This window comes from Coloeus monedula (genome assembly GCF_965178545.1).
Source record: "Coloeus monedula genome assembly, chromosome: Z".
Classification (NCBI taxonomy): Eukaryota; Metazoa; Chordata; class Aves; order Passeriformes; family Corvidae; genus Coloeus; species Coloeus monedula.
The window spans coordinates 54,508,626-54,516,815 of NC_138822.1; positions in this window are offsets into that span (position 1 = coordinate 54,508,626).

Genomic DNA, 8,190 nt, shown 5'->3' on the forward strand with positions numbered 1-8,190 from the left:
GGAGCTAACTCTAACTGCTGACAGGGGCTCCCAAAAGCACCTTAATCCTCTCTGCTCTGCTTCAGGGTGACAGCGGGGGGCCTCTTGTCTGCCAAAGCAAACGTGGTGACTTCTTCTGGCAAATTGGTGTGACCAGCTGGGGAGTAGGCTGTGCCAGACCTAAACGGCCTGCAGTCTCCAGCTCCACTCAGTACTACTACAACTGGATCCAGGCCATGATGAGAAAAAAGCCAGCAATTACTCCAGTGCCAGCCTACACAACCCCCTTGCAGACGCTACCTCCAAAACCAATGCAGCCCTGTCCCTTTTCACGTGAAAAGCTGCTGAATTTCTTTAATCTGCTGAAGGAGATCTTGCAGTTCCTAAAGGAAAAAATGTTTTGAATGGCAGAATGGACCAGCTGCAGTTCAGGCTGCAGCGGACCACAACCCTTTTGTTCTGAGTTATATTAATTTGAATTTTATTGAACTGAATAAAATTTTAAATTGTAAGCAAAAAAAAAAACAACAAAAAAACAAAACAAACTTGTATTTTCTGTTCTGAGAATATTCTGCATCCAAATTCTATAAAATCCTTCTGACTTGATCATTGCCCAAGCAGCCTGAACTCAGATATCCCTTTATCCTCATCTAGGAAGAACTTGGCCTCACACTCTGTTCTGTAGAGATCAATGCCTTCCCTACAGATCTTGATACCTCTACAGTGGACAAGTAGCATCTGGCACCTTAAGTCTGCAACAACAAGTGCAAGAAACACAAGACTAGGAAAACGAGACAAAGGGCAAAAATGCCCTGCCATTAAGAATGTGAAGCCCTTCACTCTCCTCTGTGCCCTAAGGATGACTTTTGTTCCTATCAGATGGTAACTGGGTTTTTTGACCAACGTAGAAACCTAAGCAGTAAAGAGTTAATGCATTGCTATGCCCCAATGCCCCAACAGTCATCAAGCAGGCAAGTTATAACAGGATGTGCCTGAAAAGGGGAGCCATATGAAGGTAAGGCAGAACTGTTCTGCAGCTGAATTTCCTGTTCCAGTCCATGGTGACCACACAACATAAAGGACAGCTTAAGTGTAGGAGTGGAGTCAAGGAGCAAGCAAGACCAATAGAGGGAGAATCAAGACCACCAAAAAACCTTCAAAGCCCCCCAGCCCATTTCCAGAAAGGTCCAGAATACTGGGCTGCACATGTTAATTCATTTGTATGAATAATGAGGAATCTAATCCCAGGCTGGGGAAAGCTTACCTATACAAATGTACCACCACAGAGGTTGGGTGGCATGCTCTCAGGACCCTGGACAGCTGTTGGCTGGATCAGTGCTGGACCCAGGACTGCAATCTTCTTTCCTCTCCTATCTGATTTCTTTTTCCCTTTTTCTTCCCTCTTTTCTTTTATGCTTTTTCTTCTCATACTATTAGAAGATAGAGGCAAAGCATATACCAATTGCCATACTGAGTGTGTAGTTTGTTAATAAAAATTTGTGAGCCCCAAAGCCTTGTGAGCCCCAAAGCCTTGTCAGCAGGGAGAGAAATCTTCACTAGAGATCACCTGCACAGGTGATGCTTGACCAGCATACCCAGCTGATATGCACAGTGCCTGCTAAGGCCACATTATCTTTTTGTCCACAGTGTTTACTTTGTAAGAAAATAACCTTGCCCTTATAAAAACTGCATTCAATTAATGACATTTTCTGATTCAAGAGTGAACTTAAAAAGATAGAAAGGAAAAATCCAGCCCCCCTAGCCCTGAGATCTAATTAAAAATTCAGGACCTGAAAGGTATTGAACCACTTGACTGCCAGTATCTGTTTATCACAGACAGGAGTCTCAATCCTATATGTTTTCAACTGCCAGAGACCATCTTCCTAGGCTCTCAGAAAAGTCACGGTGTGTCAAGCATGCCTGCAAGATCTGGAGGGCTGAGTCTCCCCAGGGTGTTGGTGAGAAGGGCACTAGGGCTCGGGGAGTCAGGAGGGTATCCTTCAGGATCTTGGGCATTTCTTCCTCTCCTCCTTGGGACAGCAAGGGATCAAGGTTTCTCCGTTTTGTTGCACTGTGTGAGACACTTTGGTAGTGCCACTGATGGGGAGCAGCTTCTCAGGACTCCTTGAATTACCATGGAGAACAGACAGAGCCATGGGAACAGAGTGGAGCTGCCCCATTTGCCATGATAAGCAAGAGGGTGTTGCTTATGTGATACCCTGTGGCCATGAGTTCTGCATGGGCTGCATCCTGCGTTGGGCAGAGAAGAAACCAGAGTGCCCACTCTGCAGAAGACTGATAGAGTCTGTCAGGTTTTCTCTGCAGGAACAAAAATACCTAGAGTGTGTCATCACACCCCAGGGAGAATCACCAGAGACCAGCAGCCAGGTTGGATCCAGCGCTGGATCCAGGCAGAAAGATCTCTTTGTCTCCTGGATGGGAACAGCTGCCAGTGCCCTGCAGGTGTTCTTCAATCTTTGCAAGGGAAACTCTCCCCAGCTAAGCAGGGGCCTGCAGGGTCCTCATGGTGGCTGGCAGTGAGACCAGTCTAGTATGCCCTATGCCTCTGTGATCCAGATGGGGTGTAACAGGGCATCTTGCCCCAGAAGAGCTTATCTGTTGCTTTTAGCTGGTGGAATAACAGAGCATCTTGCCCCAGAAGAACTTACCTGTTTCTCGCTAATCAGTGAAATAACGCAAACAGGACAAGCTGTCTTGTAGTGAGTTACTTTCGCACCATGGGAGTAACACTCCCAGCTGACAACAAACATTTTGCTGTGGAAGTGATATCTGGAAAGATAAGCTGGAATTTCTCACTGACAGACACCTCACTTTAAACTACAAAAGCTACACAAAATTTTCACAAAGCAGGAAATCTTCTGCACATTCCCTGGAAATATGTGGGATTTTCCCCCAAAGTGGGGACATCTGTTTTGTGGTTACTCCTCTGAGGCTGAGTGAAAGGATTTGGTGTACACTATCATTTCAGTGGTAAATTACATTTGACTCCTAAGCTATATTATTTCTTTTCCTAGCTTTAATATACGTACTGTAATATTGTGTGCTGTTCTATGTAACCTACTAGAAGTGCTTTTTGGTTTATACTGTAGTAAGTAACTCTGATTAAGGCCTTTTTTCTGTTATCTGCTGTCTATTCAATAAATAACTCATTTTATAAGTAGACCTGATCTGCCATCCTTAGAACTTGCAGGCCAGAGGGATTTTAGGTGTTGCCAATTTAAGCTGTTGCCAAAAATCTGAGTTTAAGGCAGGGCTTGCTTGAAGCTCCCACTTGATCCATGACAATGGGGAGGTCATGGTCCAGATGCTGCAGCCTCTCCTGGAGGAATACACAGAACAGCTGGTTGATGGCACTGTCAATTTCATTGTTGACCAATGCAGTGAGGTGGCCCAAAAGCTGCTGCGCTCCCACACTGCTGGGAAGCAGGACAACAGCCCTGAGGCCATTTCCCACTCCACCAGCTCCCACGGAGAGGCTCCCACCTGGCATCCAACCCCTGCCAGCAGCCCTGACGGCTCTGACATGGAGGACCAACCCAGCACGTCAGAAGTTGCCCTCTGTGCCCTCCGCATCCTCCAGCCACCTGTGCAAATTGGTACAGAGCAGGTGCAGCCCCAGAAAGAGCATGGGGACACAGTGGTGGCAAGTTCCTCTGCCCAGGGTGTTGCTTAATATCAAAAGAGAAAACTCTTTCAACAGCCTTAAAATAGTAAGAAAAAAAGCAGGTCTTTATTGGAAGCTTCCAGTTGCCCTCATGGTCATGGGCACACTTGGCACCAGATTTCTGTAATTTTTCTAAGTTTAGCAAATTAGCAAATCTAACAAATATTGTCCAATTAGAAGAGCACTTGGTTAGGTAATTTGCCCCCAGGTTCTGCCCCATTGGAGTTATTCCAGGGGCTTTCTTGTTATATCTTCTATGTTCAAGTGGAAAACACAGTGTCCTTGCTAGCCTAAAGAGCAAGACAAAACAGTATTTAAGGAATGTGTTAGAAGGTTAGCTTACTGTTCTAAAAGGTAAGGGGAAAGGGTAGGAAAAGTACTATAAGATACAACCATGTATTAGTAGTCTACAAATCTACAAATACTTGAAAAATGTATAGAAAGCAAACATCTTTAGGCATCAAGGGCAGCAGCCACAGTCCCACTGCTCCTTGTCAGGGCTGGGAACACTCACACCGGGGGCCCTGGCATGCCCGAGAGAGGAGGGCTGCTGGCCCCAGGATTCTCCCCAGCCACGCAAGCAACCACTTCACTGACAGAACTAGTAGGACTCCAGCACTGGATAAAGGAAATTAATTATTTCCCTCACACAGTCTCTGGCTGTTGATTTCCCCCCCTTCTGGAGCCTTTCCCCTTCCCCTCATGCCCCACTGTGGCTGGCACTTACCTGTTAGGGAGGCAGGCTATTGAGAAAGTTGCAGTTGCAATGAGAGCTGTAGGTTGAGCTCTGGATGGGAGCCCAAGTCAAGAGGCCATGAACTGCCAACTCTTGGCACAGGAAAGGGCACAGGGACCTGTGGCACCAGCCAGGGAACTGGACACTGAGACACAGCAGGAGCTGAGACCCCCAGACTTCGGTGCTGTGAGGGTACAAAAGCCCAGGGGTTCCTTTGTTCACAGTCCCTCCTCAGAGGCACCAGCTCGAGCTGTTGTTATTCAGTTATTGCACCATGATTAAGCTATTTGAAGGACCTGGATGTCTGAGAATCTGCTGTGGGAAACCTGGGGTTGAGCTGGTAAGGAGTCCTGCTCAGACTGTGAGTGTGGGAGGTGTAGCTGTGAAGGGGCTTCAGTTCCAGCTCAGGTGGTGTGAATGTGGCTGCCAGAGTGGCTTCTGGATGGTCAGTCAGGGAAGTTTCCTTAACAGCAGGGTTCAGGGCTGGATCCAGGTGAGACCAGGCCGTGAAAGGCCTTTCTTTAGAAACAGCCAGCTGGATATCAGCCTTTTGGGGAGAGCAGCAGGGAGGGTGGCATGGCCTGGCTGGAAGGTGCCTGGGCCTTACCTCCCATTTGGAAATGTCAGCCAGCCCACGACTCAGATTCCTGATCCTCCCCAAGACTGTCTTCTGCACAGCAGTGGTTTCAGAACTGGTGAAGTCCAGCAGCACCTGGAAAAAGAGAAGCTGCAGATGAGCCCTGGGAGCAAACACCCGCTCCCGCAGGAGCAGTGTGACTCTGCTCCTGGGCAAGACTTTCATGGTCCCTCAAGGCTTCCTCTGACCTTGAGCAAAGTCTTGGTGGGTTCCTGCTCCAGGAGTCCCTTGTAGGCCTGGGACAAAGGCCCAGGCCAACCCTGTTGCAAGGCAGATGCCATCCTCTGCAGCCATTCTACTCCAAAAGAGCTTGGTGTCAGCCCCTGGTGCTTCTCCAGGGGAAGTGGGAAGTGAGCACCCTCCCCACAGCACATTGCCTGCCACCCAGGAGAGGGAAATCCCTCCTATCTAGGGTGAGGAACAGCCCTGAGACCCCCATGATTTTCACAAGCCAGAACTCAAAGATGCCATGCAGCACCTTATCGAGACTGGACGCAGGAGAGCTGAGTACCATTGCTTCCAGCATGGTGTTCACAGCTCTTAGGGTCTGCAAGGAAGACAGAGAGTGATGGCATTGATTCTGCTATTCCTCCCCACCCTGGAAGACTGATCTGAACTCGCAGTGCTGGGTCAGGATGCACATGCTGCCTGGGAGAGAGACATGGGCAGAGAGTCTGCTGACTATATAAAAATACACAAATATCAATTTCAGTTTAAAAATTTAATTTATTGCAGATTGCTACAACTGTACTGCCTATATCTAAACATGCAAATATCAGTATATCTCTCTAAATATCCACACACCTCTAACTGTATAAGGACAACAACATAATACATCTATAAGTATAACTATATAGAGGGGGATCCCAGGTAGTTCATTTTCACAGGCTTTCCCCTGGTAGCTTCCTCTCATGTAGAGCAGCCCTTCTGGAAAGGTACAGCAGATGGACATCTAGGAAGCAAAGGAAACACTGAGTCAACACTGGGCCTTGTTTATGTCTCCCTCAGCAGCACACCCAGCAATCGTACTTCTATCAGTGACTAGAAAACATGGCCTGAAAGGCAGGTTCTCCCTTGGGAATTTGAGGCCTGCTGTTTACAGAATAGGGAGCTCTCCCAAGTTTTCAAAACTTTAAAGTTTTGAAGTACCCCAATAAAAGCTGCAGCACTAGCTCTGTAAATGGCACCCCCAAGAACTTTGAACAAAGACCTTCACACCTCATGAAAAGAACTCCAGCCTTGTTTCTTCTCTGTACTGACAAAGAGACCTCAGTCCTAACTTAAATGGTAGAAACTGATGGGCATTGTGAGATGAGTTATTAACTAACATTGTTACCTGGGATCTAGAAACTGCCCTCTGAAGTCCGTAGCAGCTCCTCCAACAACTCTACCATCATCTATTGGATCAACTACTCTGATCTCCCCTTTCTGTGAAAGCTAGGCTCAACGCAGCTGTCTCAGTCATCTCTAAAAACATGTGGACTCTCTTCTTACCAGGGTCCTCTGGCTCAAAGGAACTGTTCCCACAGCTCATGTTGCCAAGTGAAGCTCTCCTGCCACAATGTTCACAGGCTCACTTCCTGAAGACTCACACTGACCCAAAATATTCTCCTTAAAAGAAAAAAAAAAAACCACCTTTAAACAGAAAGATATTCTCATTATCATCTATTCAAGAATATTAGTCTCTTCTGCAAACAGCCTATCCATCAGTACCTTGAAGATGAATGATTATTCAGAGCCTGCAACATTTCCTTCTATTAAGGAAAAGAAGGCTTTTTTCCTGCTATGTATGAGTTTACAGAAGACAAAAGGGCATCACACTGGGTAATAAGACATGGATAATTCCAAAAAATCACACTGTCCACCTTGAGTCTGCTCTTACTCAAATATTTATAAGGCAATGCCTGTATATATTAATAGAAATAGACATTTTTTGATGAAGCCATACAAAAATACGCAAAAAGGCTGGGTAAATACACGAACTAAACACCCAGGGAAGTCTGGGAAGAGCCAAGAGTTAAAGACAGGAGATTTTTAACCAAAGGTGGGAAACTGTCAAACCAAAGGCCTTGTAGTCCGTGAACTACTCTTCAAACACAGAATAAGCCACAAGTCTTTAACCACTTCACATCCAGGACCAATATCGCCCTTCTTATCACATACATAAGTCATGAGGACTCAAAACCAAAACACCTGTTCCCCAACAACTCCTTGCCTCACACACTTAATCCCTTTATTCCTAAGGAGGAAGTCTGGACTCTAATTGCCAAAGCCTTCAACAATGGAAAATACATACCTCTCAAAACACTGTTCAAAAGCTGTCAAAACTGCCAAAGTTCAAAGCGCAGGTGAGACAATTCACTTAGTAGGCATCAAGGAAGGAGTCCTGCCACCTCTGTGTGCACTGGGACAAGGACGTGCTCCTCTCTACCCAGCACCGAGCAGAACAGCATATTCCAGGCTGGAGTTTTGGGGGTGGATTTCACTGGAATATACATCTATCTGGAAAGACACCCAAGAGGAAGAAGACTAATCGTTGCAACAGAGAGAGCAATAATGGCAAGTTTGCACCAGCTTTCCCACCTAGAAACTTAATTGAAGGCATCAGGATACTGAGAGGACAGTAAAATAGTAGCTTCAACACATACACAAACATGGCATTTTGAGTGCCTACAGACTAGGCAGATCTTGTGCAGCAGCAAGAGATGCAGTCAACCTCTTGCTTTGCCTTTGTGTTCAAAACTGAAAGGAGAGACTGCATTTGGTGCTGTAACAGAGCGACTTCTCCACGCCCCTCTCTGCACGTGAGACTTACAGTTTTGTACGCAAGGAGAACCAGCCACAGGTAGAGCAAAGGACGTTCACAGCTTGTCAGGTGACATAAAGTATGAACACGTGAAAATGCTTTATACCAACCAAATGCTCATAAATTGTATTTTCCACAGAAAACATAAAATTATTAACTCCATCTAACCATTTCCCTGAATTTTCAACAAAAATGTTTGCCTTCAGTGGCAATTCTCAAAATACTCTTTAAGATCAAAGACATAAGCTAAAAAGCTTCCACTTCATCAACATGAATGAACCTGCAATGTGCATTTTTCCTTTGAAAATGAGCACCTGAACTTGTCTGACACAAGCAATGGTCTCGTG